Raw genomic sequence first — 24,918 nt, 5'->3', positions numbered from 1 at the left:
CAACCGTATCTAGCTCTATATACTCTCTAACACAATGACAATGCAAGGAATGTTGCACTGTCATTACAAACCATTAAGTTTATTAGTAGTCAACCATATCGTTTCTAGCAATATTAGTAATTTAATGGTATTAAATATTAAAATTCATGTTTAAACTAACAAAAGGTTTCTACTATTTTATGTCTTTTTACTTATGCTAGAAAACAATTAAACTTTAAAAAATTATTTTAATATTAATATTTACTTCAAAAACAATATAAAATTAAAATTTAAACTAGCTAGTACTTAAATAATTGGGTAAACAAGTTTAATTAAAAACTACAATAAATAATATAACGAAATATTTTAGTTGAACAATAATCAAACAAGCGTTTAAAACAGTTCCTATTTTAGTTTTATAAACACATTTAGCTGATATTTTGTTGTTAACTATTTTAAACTTTAAGTGTAACAAATGACCACGTTATTAATTTACATTTAAGTTTTAGCCAATTTAGTCATTTGGCTGTTAAGTTTACATTGTTTATAGAGTTGTTAATGTGTTTCAACTTGAGACTTTGCATTTTAGAATTTGAATTTAAGAAGTTATTCATTTTAGTGATGTATTTCAAAAATATTAAACTGTCTTTTACATTATAAACTAGTTGTTTTGAATTTACAAACTTTTAACCTTAGTTTAAAATTTTAAAAAAAAGTTTCGAAATCAAATTGTCTATTTTGTATTTCGTGACATAAAATAATTAAACTATTGATTAGGGATACGTAGGTCAGGCCTCCAGCACCAAAATGCTCTAAGCGTTTGCTGTTTAAAAAAACTAATAATTAAAATATTACAGGTAAGCGTTACAAAAAAAAATTGTTAAGTCAAACAGTTTCAAAAATTTAAAAAAGTTTTATAATCAAAGTTGATTAACTTCAATAAAACTAAAACATTAATCTAAATAAAAAGGTTTTAAGTCCCAAGTATTACAGTTATTTTTAGTCTAAGTTTTGTATTCAAATCTTTATATCTACAGAGTGCTTTCCGAAAAAAAATATTTCATAAAAATTTTGGTTTTCGATTTATTCAGACCAAGAGACCCTAATATAAATTTAAGAACTTCTTATTTTCTAAAGCAAATAAAAGTACAGTTAGATATATAATTTTATTCAGTAAAACAAATTAATGTTTCATCCGAAGTAAACTGCTCCTCGGTTTAAGATAAATCTGCCAATATACTAAACAGAAAATAGCAAAAAAATTAAACAATTTATAAATAATTTATATATAATCATGTATTACACTTACCGCCTATATGGTTTACGTATCTGGATATAAATCAAGTAAGATAAATTTAAAAAGTACTTTTTGGTTCAAAAGTTTTATGTCTAAAGTTTAAAGTAACTTTAAAGTACATTTTTTTAATACTATATGCAAAAACAGAAAACATATAAAATAATAAATCAAACTAAATCATCTTAAATCAGTAATGAATATGTATAATTAAAATTTTGTATAACAAAAGTATATACACCACTAAAAGTTATTTAAATTTCTCAAAGTTATTTCGTTAAATAAAATACAGTTTACCAAGAGTAAAGCTATTTAGAATTGTAGTCAGATATTGTTTTAAAATAGTCATGAACAATACTTCTTTCTACTTTACACTTCAGTTTTAACTGTTGTTCTTTACTCAAATCCTTATGATGAGTTCGTATATGCCTAGTTCTAGCAGAGCTTTGAGTAAACCATTTTCCACATTCTGCTTAACCATAAGGTTTTTTTCCTAAATGAATTCTAAAATGATTGACTAAACTACCCCTCTGAGAAAATTTCTTCTTCAATATTTTATAACACTTATAAGGTTTTAATTTGGTATGAGTCGACATGTGTTGTTTCAAATAACTTTTTCGAGTAAGTTTATTTTCACGAACTTCACAATGATGTTCCTTTTTGCCAGTATGAACTAACATATGTGTTTTTACAAGATTTTTCTGTTAAAACTTTTGTTACAAACATCACATTTGAAAGCTTTATATTTGATATGAGTAACGAAATGTTGTTTTAAAATATACTTTTGAGCAAAATTTTTATTATTATGTATAATAATATCAAGCATAATATTAAAACTTCTTTTTATTATTATGTACCAGCATGTGTTATGTTAACCTACCTTTAATGACAAATATATTGTAACAAATATCACATTTGTATAATTTTTTTTCTGTATGGTTTCTTTTGTGAAATTACAGGTAGGATTTACTTTTAAAATTTTTCTTTACAAACATCACAAGAAACACTTTTAACAACTTTATTACTTTTTTTTTTGTCCAGAATTATCCATAATTTCAACTAAAGTTCTAAAAGTTATGTACGTATTAAAAAAAGCTGCGTTAAAAAACAAACATTAGTGTACTTAAATGAGATAATAAAAAAGATAAATCTATAAATGATAACTTTTAATCAACAGAAACTATTCTAAAAACAAAAAAAAATTGCTTAATTTGAAAATTTTTATGAGAGTTTGCTTTATTTCATAAATTGAAGCTACATAGCTATTTGACTGCTTGATTTATTAAAATGTAAAGACTAATTTATTGTACTTAAAAACGTTTAAACTTCTTTTGCCACCGAAACCTAGTAGTAAATAAAGTATTTAAGTTGAACATTATTATCTTTATAAATTAAAGCTAAAAACATAGTATTTATTTTATAAGACAGTATTAAATTGACATTTTATTTGTTTTTCAAATAACATTTTACAATGTAGTAAGACTAGTTTTTTCGTCATAATTACTTTTATACTACTTATTTAATTGCCGGTTGACTAAAAAGTACATGAATTAGTCAAAATCAATCATAAAATTAAAAATTAAAAACAAGTAATAATAAATAACTATTGTTGTGTCCATAAATTTTATTTTACATGAAATTACTATTATTGAAGTTTACATTTTTGAGCTTTATTTTATTTTTAAGCACTAATATGAATATAGGTATGCAGAGAAACAATAATAGTTCTAAAACATACTTAAAACACTTTATTTTACATAAGTAAACTGTTTGTTTAATTTTGTTCTTAAATACTTTTAGCACTTATTTTTCTTATTTTAATAATTTTAATAGGATACATATATTTAACAACTTTATGTTTTAAAAATCTTATAGAAGCCAATATATAAAACTTTTGTTTTAGTTTGAATGAAAGTTTCAAATACTTATTGAGTTTTTTTTTCTCAAAATTTTCGTATATGGTACGTAGTCAAACTAATATTTGTGCGAATTCGCTAATATATAATAACAAAGATATGAGCTAATAAACTAGACAGGAAGCACTTCAAGTTGCAAACATTTTTTTTTGTTACACCTTAAGTGTTATAAAAAGTTCTAAGTAGTTTAGAAAGGAAACAAATCTTGATTTTATTTTCGTTAAAATTAAAATTATTAGAATTTAACTAAAAGTTTAAAATCATTTTAGTAGAGAAGTAGTTAGCGTTTATTTAAGACGTTAAGTAAAACTTTAAATAAAAGGTTCAGACAGGGCAGAAGAAAACACCACCTAGTTAAACCTAAATAAACTGAATAATTTAGTCAGTAACTAAAAAAAGCTTGCTAGAAAATCAAGTCAAAAGACAGCTGAGCTATTCTAAAAACATTTAACAACTATTGAGTTTCAATACTTATCTAAAATTTAGTAGTTTTGTAATTATTTTAATTAAATATATGATTGTCATACGTTAAAATGCATCTTTTATAAATATCCTATTTTTAAAAATTGTCGAGTCGGCTTTTAGCAACGTAAATTTGAAAAAAATAAATTACAATTATAGACTTTATAAATTGAATACACGTTTGTTGAATGTGGAATAAGAGCTTTCTTGAGAAATTTGAATCAGTTTGTGTCGTACTTAAAAATAAAAAATTGTTTTTTTAAAAAACAGTAGTATGTAAAGTAGCTTTGTATTAGATACTTACTAAAAATTAAACAACTATTTTTTCTTAAGGTTCAGAAGCTTAACTTTTGATGATTATTTTTTGACTAACCATATTTAATATAAGCATGTGTTCCAAATAATTTTTGTAAATATCAGACACGTAAAAATGCATTATTTTGTTGGAATTAAAACATCTGGCAAATTTTTTCCACTAACAAAACATAGCTTGTCAAGCAAAGGTTCTGCAATGTGCTTTGAAAAATATCAAGCAAAAAATTATGGTTTTAAATTTTACTTTAAAATAAACAGGTTAGAAGACGCAAATTTAAGATTTATTGTATCAATATTAAATTGTTTATTTTGTCAATTCCTTCAAATACTTATATTATTTTAGAATATTTACCGCGTAAGGATTATTCGGTAAGTATGACCCGTTACTTAAAGGTGCAGTTTATTTTGAAACAAAAGATAAGACTTAAAAGCTTAAGTAAAGTAAAAGATGCAAATTTAATCTTTATTTTGAAAATTAATATGTGATTTTTTTTGTAAGTTCTTACTTTTACTTAAGTTTTTAGATTATTTACGGCGTATGACTTTTTAAGTAAGTATGACCCGTTACTTTAAGATTTAATTTTATAGAAAATTAGAAAAAAAGGTTTTTTATCAAAAGCTTAAGTAAAGTTAACCAGACAATAGCGTAAGAATATAGGATAAATATTACAAAAAGTACTATAATTTCTCTAATAACAGATAATAGTTAATACGCTCAGTAGAACCTTGTCGATAACCAGCTATCACACAAAACACTTAGTCACTATATTCTAAAAGTTTTGTAATATCTATTAAAGTGTTGTTCTTTAAGTTTATCATATTTAAAGAATTTTTTTAAGTTTTTAATAAGTTGTTATTTTTATATGTTTCATAAAACTAACTTTCCTTAAAATCAAATCTAATTTTCTTGTTCCAAAAGATTACATTTAATCAGCAAATTCAGTATTAAGATCAATTTACACTATTTTTAAACTTTATTATATTAGATACAATTAAAGATTATATAACTTACGTACTTTTGTATGAAATCTCTCTATTCACTTTTAGTTTATACACAGATTGATTAGTGTTATAAGTTTATATTTTATAGTTTTAAAAGAGAGTTTTTACATAGTTAAACACCTCCATCAAATCAAATGGTTTATCAAACAAAAGACATTATAAAATATATAATTTCTAATTATACATCAATTGATTTATTTAATTGTTTTGTCTTAATTTCAATACTAAGAATTGTATTCAGCTATTGTTTTAAGGTAGTCATGAACAATGCTTCTTTGTATTTTGCATTTTAGTAATGATTGCTTTTCTTTACTAAGTTCCTTATGATGAGCATTAATATGATAATAATGACTGGAAGCTTGAGTATACCATTTTCCACATTTTGCACAACCATAAGGCTTTTCTCCCAAGTGAATTCTAAAGTGTCTGACTAAATTGCTTTTATGTGAAAACTTCTTCTTGCAGATATCACATTCATGTTCTTTTACTTTAGTGTGAGTCAACATATGTTGCTTCAAATTATATTTTCGAGAAAACTTTTTCTTGCAAACTTCACACTGATGCTCTTTTATACCAGTATGAACTAACATATGTCTCTTGACACTACCTTTTTCAGTAAAACTTTTGTCACAAAGATCACATTTGAAAAATTTATCTTTGGTGTGAGTAACCATATGTTGTTTTTTTTGAAATTTTCGAGCATACTTCTTAAGACAAACATGACATTGAAAATCTTTTTTACCACTATGTACCAACATGTGATTTGTTAAATAACGTTCTATGACAAATTTTTTGTCACAAATATCACATCTGTATGATTTTTCTTCTGAATGTAATCTTTTATGAACTTTCAGGTAGGATATAGTTTTGAAAGTCTTCTTGCAAACATCACAAGAAACACTTTTAACAACCATATTGTTTTTATTTTGACCAGAATCATCCATAGTGTAAACTTAAGTGCTAAAAGTTATGTTAAATAGTATATAAAAAACAGAGAGTTATGTAGTTAATTTAATTGAATAAATAATTATTTTTTAATGATAATTTTAACTAAACTATTTGATAAAAAAAATTGCTTATAGTGAAAACTTTTTTTTAAGTTCTTAAACTTCAAAAGTTGATGATGAAAACAGCGTGTTTTACTATAAGAAAGTATAAAATCAACGTTTTTATATGACCTAACAACTTTTTTACAACGTATTAAGACTGGTTTTTTGGAATATTTTAAATTAATTAATACATTACCTATTGACTAAAAATTACATGAGCTAGTCAAAATTAGGTATAGAATTTAAAATAAACAAATTTATGTATTAAAAAGTAAGTAAAGTATATTTTTTTACATGCAACAACTACTGACAAAGCTTACATTTCTAAGGTTATTTAACTTTCAAATTTAAAAAGAATACCTAATTGAAGTAAAACAATAATAATTCTTGAACTTAATTGAAAACTTTTTATTTTACTACATTGAAAGTGATTTTAACATTTGTCTTTTTTCTAATGAAAAAATTAGCCCATAATTACCTTGTTTTAGTATATGTAAATCAAATAAATAAATAAAATTTTATTTTCATCTGGATGAAATGTTGGTTGTCAAATATTTGTTCAATTTAAGTTGAAAGACTTCATTTATCTGACAATGGCAAACTGTAACTTATACAGGTTTTTGTTTTAAGATATGAGGTAATAAACTAGTCAGAAAGCACTTCTTAATTGCTGACATCTGTTTTTACTTTTTATCAGAAGAAAGAATAAAATATCTTATCTTCATCAAAATCTTGAACTAAATTAAAGTTATTAAACTTGAGAGATTTTGTTTTTTAATCAAGAAATTGAGGATTTTTATTTATCTTAATCTTATAACTTTTTAAACTTTTGTACATCTATGAATTTTTCAAATAGAAAATATAAATAATTTGTTTGATTTACAATTTTAAAAACTTATTGCCACCAGCAAAAAGTTGCGTTGCAAGCGATAAGCTTTTTAGCTAATTTAAGTTAGTCAAAAAGAGTTACTAAACGCTATTTAGAAGTAATAATAATTATTTGTATTATTAATAAATTCTGCATTTGTTTTTAAAGTTTTTTTTTTAACATTATTTTGCATAGTGCTGACTTTAGTCTGGCCCTTTACTTTAAGATGCATTCAAACTGATTTTATTAAGAATATTTTAAAATACCTTCGAGATTAAATAAAGTTAAGCTACGCAATAAAATTAAATGAAAATGTTTTAAAACAAATAAATAAATGATTTACAAAGTTAATTAAGATAGAAAGCTGGATAAGTAACAGTCTTCAATACTTAAAAGCTTAGATATTAAAAATATTGAATTTTTAAATTGCCATTGCCGAAGCGGACAAAGTTAAATCTCTTAATGTAACAAAATAAAATTCTCTGGCTCCCATTTTAGATTTAGCTGTTTCTAATTTTTACTTATAGTTGTTAAAGTAGTTGTTGATTAGTGTTGTTGTTTTGTTAATTGGCTTATTTAAAATTTTGTCTACATACCCGAGTAGTGATATTTTGAGTGAATTTGGCCGACTAACTACATAAGTTTTCACCCCTAATGAACAAACCTAACTTGTATTTGTGTAATTATTACATTAAATGGTAGTTTCTAAAAAATGTTATCTTAAATACTATCTTTTCTGGTAAATATAAAATTACAATGTGAAAACACTCATTAAGCAATCTGAATGAGGGATATTTTTGACTAAATAGTGTTAGTTTTCTAATTAGCTACTGAATTTATTTATAAACTTCGCTTAACCTTAAGTATATTTATTTCTCTTTAAATACACGAAAACTGTTAAAAAATAATTTACTTTGAATCTAATTTTTATTACAACCAACTAGAAAAGTCTACTGTAAAATAACTAAGTCAAAAAACTATTATTTTAAAGTTACTTGCGAGTTGAACAGTTTTAAATTTGTTGCTGGTTTGAACTAACTTCATCATACGATCGTGTACTTCAGATTTAGAGAAAAAAAAAACTATTTTTAGTGCTGAAAAATCCCCATTAGTAGGATTTTAACTATTGTTTTAAATAATTAAATTATACTATTGGATTACTTGTAAAATGCTTTAGTTGTGTAGGCTTTCATTAGTGTACGGCGCTCAAGTTACAATTTATAAAAAAAAAAGTTATTCTAACAAACTTAACACTTTGTTTTCAATTGCAACAACATATCATATAAAAATTTTGTATTCGGATGTTGTATTAAGTTAGTCATAAACTATACTTTTTTTTGAACTTTACACTTCAGTTAATTTACTGTAAAAAATAAATTATTATTTTTTTTTTATAAGATAACTTGTAGTTGAAGTAAAGCACCTTAAGTAAAAGTAAAGGTTTTTTTGAACAGTTTTTAAATTAAAATAAAGTAATTAAGTCACTCTTCTGCAAACTAAGAAATATTTATCTCAAGACTATTAATAAGTTTAACTTCTTTACTATCTATTAACTGTTATAAACATATTATACATTTTGTTGGAATTTAAAATTGTAGAAATTTTTTTCCACTAACAAAATATAGTTTGTCAAGCAAAAGTTCTGCAATGTGCTTTGAAAAATATCTAGCAAAAAATTGTTGTTTTGAACATTATTTTAAAATATTTAGGTTAGAAGACGCAAATTTTAAATTTAATGTATCAATAATGTGTTGTTTATTTTGTTAGTTCCAACTTATGCTTATTTTTTTACAGAAAATTTACCGCATAAGAATTGTTCGGTAAGTACGATCCGTTACTCAAAGATGGAGTTTATTTTGAAAAAAATGTTAAAGCTTAAGTAAATTTAACAAGACAATAGCGTGAAATATATGTTTAAAATCATTTATAAAAAGTAAACATTTCAATCACAGTTAAAAAATTAACACACTCAGTAGAAGCTTGTAGATAACCAATTATCACACAAAACAATTAGTCATTATATTTAAAAATAATTGTAATATCTATTAAAGTGTTGTTCTACAAGTTCATTATAATTAAAGAACTTTTTTAAGTTAAACAAAAACTTAACTCTTTAAAAATTGTTTTTTTTTATATATTTCATAAAACTAACTTTTCTTAAAATAGAATCTATTTTACTTGTTTCAAAAGATTACCTTTAATCAGCTAATTCATACAAAAAACAATTTAAACTGTTTTTAGAGTTTATTATAATATATACAACTAAAGATTATATAACTTACGTACTTTTATATGAAATCTTTTTATTCACTTTAAGGTTTTTACACAGATTAATTTGTGTTAAAAGTTTATATTTTATAGGTTAAAAAGAGAGTTTTTAAATAGTTAAACACCTGCATCAAATCAAATGGTAAAGCAAACAAAAGACATAATAAATTATATTATTTCAAATTATACATCAATTAATTTATTTAATTGTTTCGACTTGATTTCAATACTTAGAATTGTATTCAGCTATTGTTTTAAGATAGTCATGTACAATGCTTTTTTGTATTTTACACTTCAGTTCTGATTGTTTTTCTTTACTAAGTTCCTTATGATGAGAATTGATATGATAGTATTGATTTGAAGCTTGAGTAAACCATTTTCCACATTTTGCACAACCGTAAGGCTTTTCTCCTAAGTAAATTCTAAAGTGTCTGACTAAATTGCTTTTATGCGAAAACTTCTTCTTGCAAATATCACACTCATGAAGTTTTACTTTAGTATGGGTCAACATATGCTGTTTCAAATTACCTTTAAGAGAAAATTTATTTTCACAAACTTCACACTGATGTTCTTTTATTCCAGTATGAACTAGCATATGTGTTTTCACATTACTCTGTCGAGTAAAAATTTTGTTACAAACATCACATTTGAAAAGCTTGTCTTTAGTGTGAGTAACTAAGTGATGTTTCATATCACTTTTTCGAGCAAACTTCTCATGACAAACATGACATTGAAACTCTTTCTTACCACTATGCACCAGTATATGACTTGTTAAGTTACTTTTTTTTGTGAATCTTTTGTCACAAATATCACACTTGTATGGTTTTTCTTCTGTACGTATTCTTTTGTGAATTTTCAGGTAGGATTTAGATTTGAAAGTTTTTTTACAAACATCACAAGTAATACTTTTAACAACCAAATTACATTTGTTTTGACCAGAATCAACCATAGTTTAAACTTAAGTGCTAAAAGTTATGATGTGTAACAGAAAAAGATTGATTTATCTAATATTTTTTAAAAAATTTGACTTTCAATCTTTGAATGCTTTTTAATAAAAAAGTTTCTTATTTTATTAATGACAACTTTCAATCAATGCAAACTTTTTAATAAAAAACTTGCTTAATTTAAAAATTTTCATCTAATTTTTACAAACTTCACAAACTGTAGTCAACAACAATATTTTTATAATAAAATATTAATAAATGAATATTCTTTAATTTTTTATATAATAGCTTATTGTTTAATGTATTAACACTGGTTATTAGTAATAATAACTCTTAAGATATTATTAATTAGATTACCTGTTGACTAAAGGTTACATGACTTAGTCAAAATCACCTAAAAAAAATCGTAAATAAACAAATGTATAAATAAAAAAACTGTTTACAGTAAATTTTATTTTAGATGCAACTGTTAATACAGTATACTACCGCTTAAGTACAGACTTTTTTTGGTACGCATCACGCCTTAAGTACGCACTTATCCAGAAAGACAAAGTAAAGGATGTTATACTAGAACTTATAAGAAATTCCAGTTTTTTTTCCTAAATTATCAATCATCAAGTTTTTTCAGATTATTTTATGTTTCTAGGTAGAATGGCCAACCTGCTGAGTTAGCCTGAGACTTTCACAACTTTTTAACTAGGGTGAGTAATCCTGAGTAGTCTAAAGTAACCTGAGATTGTGACAGTCTTTTTTTAAATGTTAATAAACTAAATACTATGTAGTGGTTGCAGAAAAGTAAAAAATATAATGATATTTGAGCTGTAATGCTATAAAATAAATAAATATAGATGACAAAGTTAAAAAAACCTACAAATACAAAATAGTTAAGTCATAAATTAATTTAAATGTACATACATTGATGTTTTGAAAATGTTTGGTAAACACAATGTAGTTTGGTACTTTTCCTCTAACAAAACTAAGTGTAGCTTAATATTTTTTTTTTAATATTTGACTGACATTGACTTTCTATATTAAATGTATGTATTAATTATGTAGAAACTTTTTATAGAGAAAATAAATCATTTTAAAATTAATGAAAAAACTTTACAAATTAGAATTATGTATTAAATGTTATTTAAAATAAAAAGACTTGTTTGTTTGGCTTAATTATTTAGTGGCTAGTTGTAAGAAAGAAAACAAACAACTAAATTTCATATTATACTATGTCATTAAACTTGTTGTTATAATGTTTTTTAACTTATACTTTTTATTTGTGTAAGATGGTTATATAGATTTGTGCAAACGTAGTTCAAAGAAAACGGTAAATTATAAACAGGTATAAACGAGATGGCCATTTGTTTTACAAGTTTTTTGAATTTCTTCAAAGGTTGTGAAAGTACAAGTTTTAAGGTGGTTTTAATTTAAAGTCTAGGTAAAGTAAAAAAACCGTGTTAATAGGTAAAGCAACATTAAAAAGATACTGTAAAGGTACTTTAAATGTGTTTAGTTAGTATGTAAATTTTTAAAAAGGACGAAAAAAAGCTTGTCTTTATAATAAATATTTTTCTTTAATTGAAAATATCTACTTAATATTCAAAAACTGTATAAAATTCGAGGTGTTAAGTAATTTTTTTTCAAAATTTTAGATTTTAAAGTTTTTTTTTGATTTCTCAAATTCCAAGATTCAGGTTTAGTAGCCACTCTGTTAGCAATTAAAGCCTTGCTTAAATTTTATTCTCAAAATAAAGATGTAAATATTCAAAAAAAAAGTTGAAACATTTCTGTATATCATCATAAAACTAAAGATAACCGAATTATTTAAAACTACTGAAAACTAGTTAGTAGTAACCCTCGTGTGTTTTAGTTATTAACTTTAAGATAGTTAAAAAACGTTAACAATGTTGTCTTATAATTGTAAAACAAAATATAGACACTTGTTTTTATTACTATTAATCTAGGGGCTTCTTTTTTAAGTATTTTAGCTAATAGCAGAGTAACAAACTGTTTAAACACAACTTTGAAAACTGAGTGTTAGTTTTGCAGAAAATTGATCATTTAGAGAAAAAAATATGTTTTTATTAAAAAAAAGACGTCTTAGGCTGGTTTCTAGTGCGACCCCTGTAAAATATATAGAAACAAAAATCAACAAAAACGATTACTATTCAGATATTGTCACTTAATTTTGATGGCACAAAAAGTTTATAACTATTAAGAGCCTGTTTGTTAAAAGAAACTTCCAAGTAATCTATGTTTTATATCTGATTGCACATTGTTGCTTTAATTTTTACTACTTAATTAAAATCGTTGTTAGTTTTTTATTTATTTAAAGAACAAAACTTTAACCATATCAAACATTACGTTTTGATCATTAAAAATTGAGTTTTAATAAGACAGATTCTAGCACATCTTTTAGCAATCACATTCTTTTAAATATTTGTTATTTTTAATTTTTGCAGCTTTTGCATTTATAATTTTACAAATACTGACCATGTCAGTTCAGATACTCATACCGACCTTTTTGAAAATAATTATATTTAAAAAGTTTCTTAAAACTGGTACTAAACTTAATATTTTTCATGTTATTTTAGGTTTAAAATCTAATTTGTTCGTATTAATCATAAAACTATAGTTTTTTCAAAGAAATACTTCAAACTTGAGAATCAAATTAATTATACATGGCAATAACTTAAACAAGACTAAGGTATATAAACCTGAAAGATTTACGGTAGTTTTGCAGATATATCACGTGTGTTTGAGAAAATAAATTCTTAACGAAATCAACGTACAATGAAGTATTCTGAGAATTATATTTGTTTCCAAATCAGTATTAAAAGTTTTAAATCTAATTTGTTAGTATATATTTTAAGACTAATAATTTTTCAATGAAAAATTTCAAGTTTGGTAAATAAATTAAACTATACATGGCAATAACTTGAACAAGACTAAGGTATATAGACCTGAGAAGTTCACGGTAATTTTGAAACTACCTTTTATTACAGATATATCACGTTTGTTTGAGAAAAAAATAAAATTCTTAACGAGATCAACGTACAATGAAGAATTCATTGTATTTATAAAAAGAATAGCGCCTCTATAAAAGAAGCTGTATCGGACAAACTTCCAAATAATTTAAAACTGGGATCGAATTTTCTTTACGAATTATTTAAAGTGAAACCTCAAATTAAGGCAAACGCTTCTTTAAAATTCTGAATGGCTTTAAAATAATAAAAAAATAAACATTAAGCAAATAATTAGTAATATTTAGATTTAAAATTAATACTTCTTACAATATTTTTTTTTGACCTTGTCAAGTTAAAAGCTTTATCAAAATTGAAAAAAAAATATCATAGTTCTCTATTATAGTTAAACTAACCATTTTGTTTCCTTTAATTTTATTTCAATTTTATTTATTGTTTACTTTATATTTTTTTATTATTGTCATTTATAACTTAATAAGTTTATTTATTTCTTGTTTCGGAAAATAAATATTTATAATGTTTTGTTTAGCTTCTAGTATAAATTATTGACTCTAAGTAAGATAATATATTAATATTTCACAAACAAATTTATGATTTGTTACTTATTTGTACATCACTTAAAGTCAATATTGTTTAAGTTTCTATTTTCTTAATTTAGTATCTATTTATTAACGATAACTTAAATTGTTTTTTGTTCCTGTTACAAACTTGTATGTTTTGTCTATACGTTTTGGCTAAAAGCTATTTGAAACTAACATTATTTCCTAGTTAAAATAGCTGAATGTTTTTTTTTACATTTATACTAATTTGTTAATTATTACCTTATAAAAATCAAGCATTATCGTAGATACTTACTTAATTTAATAAATATTTTAATAAATAATTATAAAAAGTAGTGCTCCTTCGTTTTAAAACGTTTGATTAAAGATATGAAAACATTTAGTTTAACTTAGTTAAGAATTATTTTAGTCGGAAAATTTTTTGCGCAGTTACCGAAAGCAAAATAATTAAGTTACACTAATTACTAACTTAATTTCTAAAACTAAGAAAATAAAATATCAAACTATAAATTGTTTATACATTTTAATTTAAGCAAAAAGCATCCTTGCTATATTCAATTATAAAATCTCGATGTATTTTTTACTATTACTTTATTAGATTTATAAGTTCTTATAGTTACAATAGTCAAACAAAAAACTAGTTATGAATTACTCTCGTAAGTTTTGTAACTAGTGTTTTAAAATTACCTTATTTTTAGTTTTATTAATTTTTTATAAACATTAAAAGTATATTAATTCAAATTACTAAACAAACAATAATTAACGAGAACTAAAAATTTTACAAACGTTAAAGTTACTGCCACTAGTGCTTACGTACATTTTGAATTTAATTAAAAAATAACAACAAATATATAAATTAATAATTTTTATTGATTCCAAAGATTCTTTTTAGAATATGAACCTCTAACATGGAACATATGAATTTACACACAAAAGTATAGCATTGTAGATCAGTATGATATATATATATTTTGATACTTATTTACACATCACTTAACAAAAATTTTAAGTTTTTTATATAAAATTATTAGATGAAAAAAAACCGCTTTCAAAAATATATTTAGAATTGTGTTCAGATATTGTTGTAAGATACTTATAAACAATTGTTCTTTGAGTTTTGAGCTTGAGTTTTTATTGCTGTTTCTTTATTTAACTCCTTACGATTAGTTCGTATATGTTAAACCAAAAAAGTTGTTAACCTAAAAGGAACAAACTTTAACACAAAAACACATACAATATATAGACATTAAAAAAAAAATTTCTATTTATGAGACTTCATTGCTTGTATTAACTTGAATACTTCTATTTAACAAAAAAGGTTATGAAAAAAGTGTATATAAACAAAGTTTAAAGTTTTTATATTTTTTCATGGATTTCTTTTTTTATAACTGACTCATTAAACATTAAAAAAGAATAAAAAAAGCTAGTGCAACGTAGGATGATGCAAATCTGTAAACAGTATATAACACTATAGACTGTATTTAAAGATTTTATAAAACGCAATTTAGCTTTTAGGAACAAGGAGTCATTATAAGAGTACAAAATGCTAATAACAATAGTATTTAGAATTGTATTCAAATATTGCGTTTAGATAGTCATGAACAATACTTTTTTGTATTTTACACTTCAGTTCTGACTGTTGTTCTTTACTTAACTCCTTATGATGAGTACGTATGTGATGATTACGACTAGCAGGATAAGTAAACCATTTTCCACATTCTGCACAACCATAAGGTTTTTCTCCTAAGTGAATTCTAAAGTGTTCAACTAAATGAATTTTCTGACTGAATTTTTTTTTGCAAATATCACATTCATAAGCTTTTACTTTAGTATGGGTCAACATATGACGATTCAAATTACTTTTTTTTGAAAATTTCTTCTGACAGACTTCACACTGATGTTCTTTTATTCCAGTATGAAGTAACATGTGTGTTTTTACACTACTTCTTACTATAAAACTTTTGTCACACAAATAACATTTGAATGCTTTTTCTTTAGTATGAGTAACCATGTGCTTTTTCAAATGATGTTTATGTGCAAATTCTTTTAAACAAACATGACATTGAAATTCTTTACTACCACTATGTACCAGCATATGTCTTGTTAAACTGCCTTTCTGAGCAAAACTTTTCCCACATTTTTCACACTTATAGGGCTTTTCTCCCGTATGAACTCTTTGGTGAACTGTAAATTTTGACTTACATTTAAAATTTTTCTTGCAAACATCACAACTGAAACATTTAGCATTAAAGTTACTTCCAGACGGTCCATTATTAATCATAGTTAGTAATTAAATCCTTATAAGAACTAAAGGTAAATATTCTTTTTTATTTATTGATATTTACTTTTAGTTGATAACATATGATAATGTCAACATAAAGATTAATCTAATTACATTTTAACTTTGTAACCTTTTAGAGTTGAGCATTAAAAAAATAAGATGTTTTATTCTTTTATAACTGTTTTATATTTTTTGCTCTAATTATGATTTATGAATATCTTTTGATGATTTGTAAACATGTCATTTATCTAATTTTAAAATCACTTATTCTATAACTATATTAACTTCTTACAAACTACACTTTGAGTTTTTTTTTACCAGTATGATATAACATATGTGTCTTAACATATCCTTTTCGAGTAAAACTTCTGTCAAAAAATGTTACATTTAAAGTTTTTATCTTTAGCATTAGTGACAATTTGCTGTTTTAATACTTGCTTATATGTAAATTCTTTCTAACAAACCATATATTTAAATTCTTTCTTATCACTATGTACCAACATGTATCTTATAAAATTACTTTTGTAGTTAAAGTTTTATTACAAACATCACAGTTGTATTGAATATCTTCACTATGAGTTCTTTTGTGACTATATAAATTGTATTAACTTTTGAAGTATTTCTTGCAAATATCACAATTGATACTTTTAGCCTTTATTTTACTATTCAGTTGACCAAAATTGTCCATAGATTTAACTAATCTAGCTGAACTTTTGTTAAATTAATTAACCTTAAAACTTAAATTGTGAAATATAAAGTTTGTAATAAATTAATATCTGTTGTTTTTTTAGAAGCAATAGGGTAATGGAAAATATTTTATAGATATTGCTGTTTGCTTGTTTTTTATATCATGAATTTATTTTATAGCTTCTAAACATAACAAGTAAAGTAATTAAAATAAAATTTGTTCTCTTATTTTTCAAAAATGACTTAATAAAAATCTTTATAAAATTTTTTAAACAATTAAACTAACATAGATGTAATAATATTTTTTTAAACAAAAAGTTAATAATTATGTTAAATTTTTATAAGTGCCTTTCAATACTAATTATAGTTATGAATTAAACAAAAACATTATTTAATCAAAGAATTTTAATAAAAATAAAAAACCTGGATATAGTTTTGTCTATCATTTGTTTGTCAACTATAGGCTAAGTTTTTTTTAGTATTCTAATTTAAGTTTAATTTTAGTAAGGTTTATTATAAACTTTATATATTTTTTTAAAACTTAATATACATTGATATAACCAAGGTGGCCACCGGTTTTTGATAAATTTATTTCAGAATTTATTTAAAGTTTTTTAAAGTACACGTTATTAGGTCTACTTTTAGTGTAATTTTAAATTCAAAGTAAAAGACCGTGTTAATTGGTAACGCAACATTTAAAAGATACTGTAAAGTTACTTTAAATATGCCTTTAGATATAAAAAGTTTTGATAAAGATAAAAAGTTTTTGTCGATATTATAGACATATATCGTGTTAAATTGAAATTCTATTACTTAAGATCTAAAATAGTATAAAATTTTAGGTATTTTAGTAATATTTCTCATAATTCCAGGTTTTAAACTTTCTTTTAGATTTCTCAAATTCCAAGATTCAAGTTTAGTAGCCAATCTGTTAGCAGTGTGAAGCTTTGCTAAAATTTTATTCTCGAATTAAAGTTATTTATTGTTTAAAAGAAAGCTAAAAAGTTATGTATATCATCATAAAACTAAAGATAACCAAATTATTTTAAATCACTACAAACTAGTAAATAGTAACCCTCATGTGTTTTAGTTATTAACTTGTATAAAGATGTTTCAAAAACTTTATTAATTTTGTGGTTTAATTTTGGAAAAAAACATAGACACTTCTTTTTATTACTATTAATCTAGGGTTGATTAATCTAGGGATGACATTTTTAAGTTTTTTGGCTAAAAGCAAAGCAACAAACTGTTTAAACAGAACGTTGATAACCGAGTATAATTTTTGCAGAAAATTGTTTGTTTAGGAAAAAAATACATTTATATGTAAGACAAGAAACTGTTTAGACTCGAGCAACCCTTGTAAAATATTAATAAAATTAGTTTCAACAAAAAACGATGATTAGTAAGATATTATCACGTATTTCGCTAACATTTGCTAAAAAATTTAAAATTTTATTTTGATGGCATAAAAATTTTGTAACTATTAAAAAATCTATGCTTTATATCTGGATTATACATAGTTGCTTTAATTGTTATTACTTAGTTAAAAACATTATTTTTTTTAATTAAAAGAAAAAACTTCATCTATAACAAACATTACTTTTTGATAATTAAAAATTGAGCTCCATTAAAACAGATTCTAGCACATATTTTAGAAATTTGTTATGTTTAAACTTTTTGGCTTTGAATTTTTAATTTTACAAAGACTGACCATATCAGTTAAGCTACTCATAACGGACTTAATAAAATTAATTATATTTAAACATTTTCTAAAAATCGGTATTAAAACTAAATAGTTTCATGTTATTGTAGGGTTAAAATCTAATTTGTTAGTAATTAATTTTAAAACTAATGACTTTTTTAAATAAATATTCCAATTTTGATAATCAAATTAAACTATACATGGCAATGACCTAAACAAGACTAAGGTATATAGACTGAGAAGTTCACGGTAGATTTGAAACTACTGTATTGCAGATATATCACGTGTGTTTGAGAAAAAAATAAAATTCTTAACAAAGTAAACGTACAATGAAGAATTCTGAGAATTATATTTGTTTTGAAATCAGTATTAAAAGTACAGTTAAAAGGCCTAATACCAGAATTAAATAAAATTTAAATAATAAACAAATTAAACTGCTTCTATAAATAAAGCTATATCGGACAAGCTTCCAAGTAATTTAAAACTAGGATATAATTTTTTTACTTAAAGTGTTTTGAAATTTTAAAAAGTGAAACCTTAAGTTAAGACAATCGCAACTAAAAAGTTCTGAATAGCAGAAAAATTAAATAAATAATAATCATTAAGCAAAAATTTTATAATACCTTGATTCAAAATATTTTTTTTTGCAATAATTATTTGACCTTGTCAAGTTAGAAGGTTTATCAAAAATAAAAAATTGTATTTAAAGTTCTCTAATTAGTTTAACCAACTATTTTGTTTCCTTTAATTTTAATTTAGATTTAATTATTGATTACTTTATATTTATTCATACTCTCATTTAACATGAATTAGTTTTTTTACTCGTTTGTTTTTGAAGCAAAATGTTTATATAGTTTTGTTTAGCTCCTAGTATAAATTACTGACGACAAGTAATAGAATATATTAATATTTCACAAAATAAATTATGAATTGTTACTTATTTGCACATCACTTAAACTCAATATTATTAAAGATTTTTATTTTCATTATATGGTAGATAGTATCTATTTACTAACGATAACTTAAACAGTTGTTTGTTTTAGTTTCAAATTATATTTATTGGCTAAATTTAATTAACACTAACAATATTTCCTAGTGAAAAAAGCTGAATGTTTTTTTTATACATTTATACTAATTGGTTATTTATAACATTTGTATAAAAACTACTTTTACTTATAATAATCAAGCATTATTGTAAATATTAACATCATTTAATAAATATTTTATTAAATAAACTATAAAAAGTAGTGCTCCACCATTTAAAAACGTTTGATTAAAAATAGGAAAACATTTAATAGATTTTTTTTTAAATATCTTACTTGGTAAATTTTGTGCATAATAACCGAAAACAAACGTAATTGATTTACCTTAATAACTTACTTTTTTTCTAAAACTAAGAATAAAAATTTTAAAGAAAAGAAGTATAAAGAGTTTGAACATTTCAATTTAAATGAAAAAGTTTCCTTGCTACATTTATTTATAACATCTCTAATATTTTACTTTATTAGTTTTATAAGTTCTTATAGTTATAAAACCTAACAAACTATAAAACTAGTTTAGAAAAACTCTCTTAAACTAAACTTTAACTAGTGTTTAAAAATCACCGAATTTTTAGTTTTATAAAAATTCTTATCTTTAGTGTGAATAACTAAGTGTCTTTTTAAGTTAGATTTTTCAGTCTTTTATTTCACTATGTACCAGCATGTGTTTTGTTAAATTACTTTTTTGATTAAAACTTTTATAAAAAATTTCACATTTGTATGGTTTTTATCCAGTATGAATTCTTTTGTGAACTCTCAGACAAGATTTAGTTTTAAAAGTTTTCTTGCAATTATCATAAGAAACACCTTTAACAATTTCATTAATTTTTTTTTTGATCAATATTTCACATAGTTTAATCTTAAATGCTAAAAGTTATGTTTATCAATGTAAAATAACTGAGATTGATGTACTTCATTTAAATTAAAAAATATTTAATTTTTGAATGATTACTTACCATTAATAAAAACTATTAAAAAAAATTGTTTGTTTTGAAAATTTTCATCTAAGTTTGTTAGACATCACATATTAAAATAAAATAAATTGAATACTTTAGTAAGTATCTTTAAAATTTTTGCAAATGTTTCTATAAAAAAAAATGTTCAAAATAAATCTGAAAAATTTCTGTATATCATCATATAACTAAAAATAACCAAATCATTTTAAATCTACTACAAATTAGTAAATAGTAACCCTCATGTGTCTTAGTTATTTACTTGTATAATAGATGTTTTTAAAACCTTAATAGTGTTGTGTTGAAGTTTTGGAATAAGACATAAACACTTGTTATAAATGTTTTTAATCTTGTTAGGTACTTTTTGATTATTGATATTTACATTGATCATTTAAAAAAAATACGTTTTTATTAAAAACAGGGACACCGTTTAAGCTGGTTTCTAATGCAACTCCTGTAAAATATTAGGAGAACTAAATCAAACAAAAACTATGTTTAATTATATATTCTCACTTATTTTAATTGATTTGGTTGTGTTATTTTTGAAAACTTTGCACTTGATTTTGATGGTATTAAAAGTTTATATTTATTAAAAACCTGTTTATAAAAAAAAATGTTAAGTAATATATGCTCTTAACTATACGACTTGGTGTACAACTCGATGACTGAAATGTTCTTTTGTACAACAGGTCCCAGAATCAAATGTTTTAGAACATTTTTGTCGTTCAATAAACAATACACAATGCAGCTTTTGTTTTACTTAATTTAAAACGTTGTTCTATTATTTATATTAAAAAAAAAATCTATTTCTATAATAAACATTTGTTTAAGTTTTGAGAATAATGTTTTTTTTTAATTTTAGCTTTTTGTTTTGCTATATTATTTTATTTTAAATATTTGTTCTATTTATTCGCTGTGGCATTGACTCTTATACAAAAAAAACTATTTCATTTAAACTTCTCAAATACATACATTAATATACATTATTAATTTTAATAATTCCCTTAAAATAAGTACTAAATTTAAGTCATGTCATGTTATTTTAGGTTTCGAAAATAATTTATTAGTATTTATACTCCTGAGTTTTTGAAAGAAATATTTTAAATTTGAAAGTCAAAACAAATTTTTCACAATAATAAACTTAACAAACCTAAGGTATACAGACCTGAAGAGTTCCAAGTAGTCTCAAAACTATCATACAATAAAGATGTATAACGTGTATTTGAAAAAAAAAACTTTATTGAAGTCAAAGTATAGTAGAATTATATTTGTTTCAAAACCAATGTCAAAAATAAAATTGAAGATCTGATACTCAATTAAAACAAAAATGTTTTAGGGTACAAAATCAAATGTTTCAAAAAAAACTTTATCTGACAAACTTTTAAATATTTAAAACTATAATCAAAACAAATTTTACTTAAATTTGTGTTAATATGTTTTAAGAAAAATCTGAAAATAGTACAAGTCAACGACAAACGCTACTAAAGTATTCTGAATAGATGAAAAAAAACATTATGCAAACAGTAAAGAGGTAAGTTGATAATACAATAGAATATCATACATTTATACCTTTATCCCTATACAACCTTACCAAAATATAGGAAAAATAAACCGAAACAAATTTTTCTTACTTATAATTCAAAAAATGTATATTTAAAATAGTAGCTAATCATAGCGACCTTAAAAAATTGCAGCCGAATTTAGTTATTGTTGTATCTCTGTATAAATGTGTTTTTACATAACGAACATAATTTTTTCAACGTGCATTAAACTTGGTATATATGGCAACAAGCTATATAAAAAGTAAAATTTGAATTTTTTAATGGCCGTTGCTGTAGCATATAAAGTTAAATCACTTAATAAAAAAAAAACCTAACGTCCATGTCCCCCCATCTTAGATCTAGCTATTTCTATTTTTTTATTTATTGTTCTAAAAGTGTTTTATGTTCATTACAGTACCTTAAGTTTTATTAATTTGTTATAATTATTGTCAGTTTATTTGTAAATATTATTTTGACTTTTGACGAGTGTTTTTTCTTATTTTTAATTTTTCTATTAATCAACTTCCATTATATTTACTTAAGTGCATTGTCAAAATGACCAATTAATTACTAATAAATTACTTTCTCATTACTTGATCTAGCTCCATATATATATGTGCTTCGTGTTATTTTATTGTTACTTAAAAAGCTCTGAAAATACTAAAAAACAATGTCAGCTAAAGTAACAATCGTTGAAGAAAGCTTCAAATAACAATTTATCAAACTATTTAACAACAACTTAATTCTGTGAAAACAACTAAAAACTTTTTTAAGATGCACTATGCAAGTTTCAGGCTAAACAAGTACATTATAAAACATTAAGTTACAAGTTTAAAAAATTATTATACTACGAATAAATGGGTTATTACAACCCCCACCCATGCACAATTTCAACCTGGAGATTTTCTAACTAAAATATTTTTATGTTGTTTATATTTTTCTCTCAATGTCATTCCTAACCCTTAACCTTGGTCGGTTAGCAGTTCTCAGATTATATAGGTTAAAATTGTGCACGGGTTATAACTGAGCAATATCCGAATAAGGGTACAGTGTTGTTTAAAGCCTAAGCTTATTCTAAGAAATAGACTAAGTTGTTAAAGATAAAATACTCTTTAGAAATTATCACTTTAAAAACTATTTTTAAAATCGTTGTTACATAAAAATTCATCATGAGTCTGTTTACTATTATAAAAAGAAGCTAATTATTTAATACGCTCTCTCAACAATCCATGCGATCAGATTAAAAATTTCAAACTTTGCAGTAACTGGAACACTAGCGCTATGTAAATTAATAAACTAATTTAACAAATAATTATAATCTTCATAGCCCAATGTAATACCAGAAATGTAAAAAAAAAACTCATACGCAGTAAAGTACAAGTAAAAGTTAAATCCCTTATTACTTTTTTTTTAATGCTGATTAGATAATTAAAAATTGTTTATACATTAAACCAGAAAATATTTATGTCTTAATTTTAAAAGGGATCAAAAAATATTTAATATTAGAACTTTTTTTTAGTCATTTGCGATCATGAAACAACAGTTTAAAAACTGGTTTTTAAGTTTTCAATATGTTGGTTATTAAATTAAGCACAATAATAAATATTTTAAGAAAATTCAATAAGTAGTTTTGCGTTGTAAAACATTACAGAAAAGTGAAAAATTTCTATATTAATATTAAGTTTCGGTATCACAAAACATATTTCTAGTTTATTAAATTTAAATTGATAAAAAAAACTATATACGTAAAACATATACAAAATTACAGTCTATATAGTTAACGTTTATTTAAAAATAACTTCATAAATATTTTTGAACAGATATATAACAAATATTTATATACTTATAGCTTTAAAGAATATATTTTTTTTAATATTCAAATAGCTCTATCAGATAAAACTACAAACAAAAACGGAGCATTAATAATTGTGTGTAAAAAATAAAGTTTATAATATATATATATATATATAAAGAGTTATTTAAAGTTTACCGACATTCTTAATTATATAACAAACTGCTAACAATATTTAGAGTTGTATTCAGATATTGACTTAAGATATTCATGAACAATGCTTCTTTGTATTTTACACTTCAGTTCTGATTGCTTTTCTTTACTTAGTTCTTTATGATAAGTACATATATGATTATTTCGATTAGAACAGGCAGTAAACTATTTTCCACATTCTGCACATCCAAATGGTTTCTCTCCCAAGTGAATTCTAAAATGTCTTACTAAACTACTTTTATGTGAAAACTTCTTCTTGCAAATATCACATTCATGAGCTTTTAATTTGGTGTGAGTCAACATGTGTCGTTTCAAATGACCTTTTAGAGAAAACTTCTTATCACAAACTTCACACTGATGTTCTTTTATTCCAGTATGAACTAACATATGTGTTTTAACACTATTTTGTCGAGTGAAACTTTTGTCACAAACACCACATTTGAAAAGTTTGTCTTTAGTGTGAGTAACTAAATGACGTTTCATATCACCTTTTAGAGAAAATTTCTTATGACAAACAAAACATTGAAACTCCTTTTTACCACTGTGCACCAGCATGTGTTTTGTTAAATGACTTTTTCCAGCAAAACTTTTTTCACAAACATCACATTTGAATGGCTTTTCTCCTGAATGAACTCTTTTGTGAACAATAAAATTATATTTAGCTGTAAAACTTTTATCACAAACATCACACTTGTATGGTTTTTCTTCGGAATGAACTGTTTTGTGTCTAATTAAAATTGATTTATATTTAAAGCTTTTCTCGCAAAAATCACAGGTAATACTTTTAGCATTTAGACTATCTCTGGTATGTCCATACTTATCCATAGTCATACTTGTTAGACAGAAGCTATTTAATTATAAAAATAAATATTTAGAAATAAAAAACAATACTTATCAAATTTGCTTTCCATTATAAATGGCACATATAAGTATATCACACAAAATAACACTATTAAAAGATTTTTATTAAACCACTTTTTTGTCCTTTGTTCATTAATACTTTATGATGATTATTAACCTATAAATTTCTTGATATTTAAATTAGTAATTATAAAAGTTTTGTATAAATGTTGC

The 24,918-nt window shown here is 23.4% G+C and overlaps 1 pseudogene; it reads right to left on the bottom strand.

Moving 5' to 3' along the window:
* Positions 1 to 5,192: 5,192 nt before the first annotated feature.
* On the bottom strand, positions 5,193 to 24,327 carry LOC145839365 (uncharacterized; annotated as a pseudogene).
* Positions 24,328 to 24,918: the final 591 nt, after the last annotated feature.

Source organism: Thalia democratica, chromosome 6 (assembly GCF_965202585.1).
Source record: "Thalia democratica chromosome 6, ktThaDemo2.hap1.1, whole genome shotgun sequence".
Lineage (NCBI taxonomy): Eukaryota > Metazoa > Chordata > Thaliacea > Salpida > Salpidae > Thalia > Thalia democratica.
The sequence above is the reverse complement of the archived record's forward strand: the minus strand, read 5'-3'. Positions and strand labels throughout refer to the sequence as shown.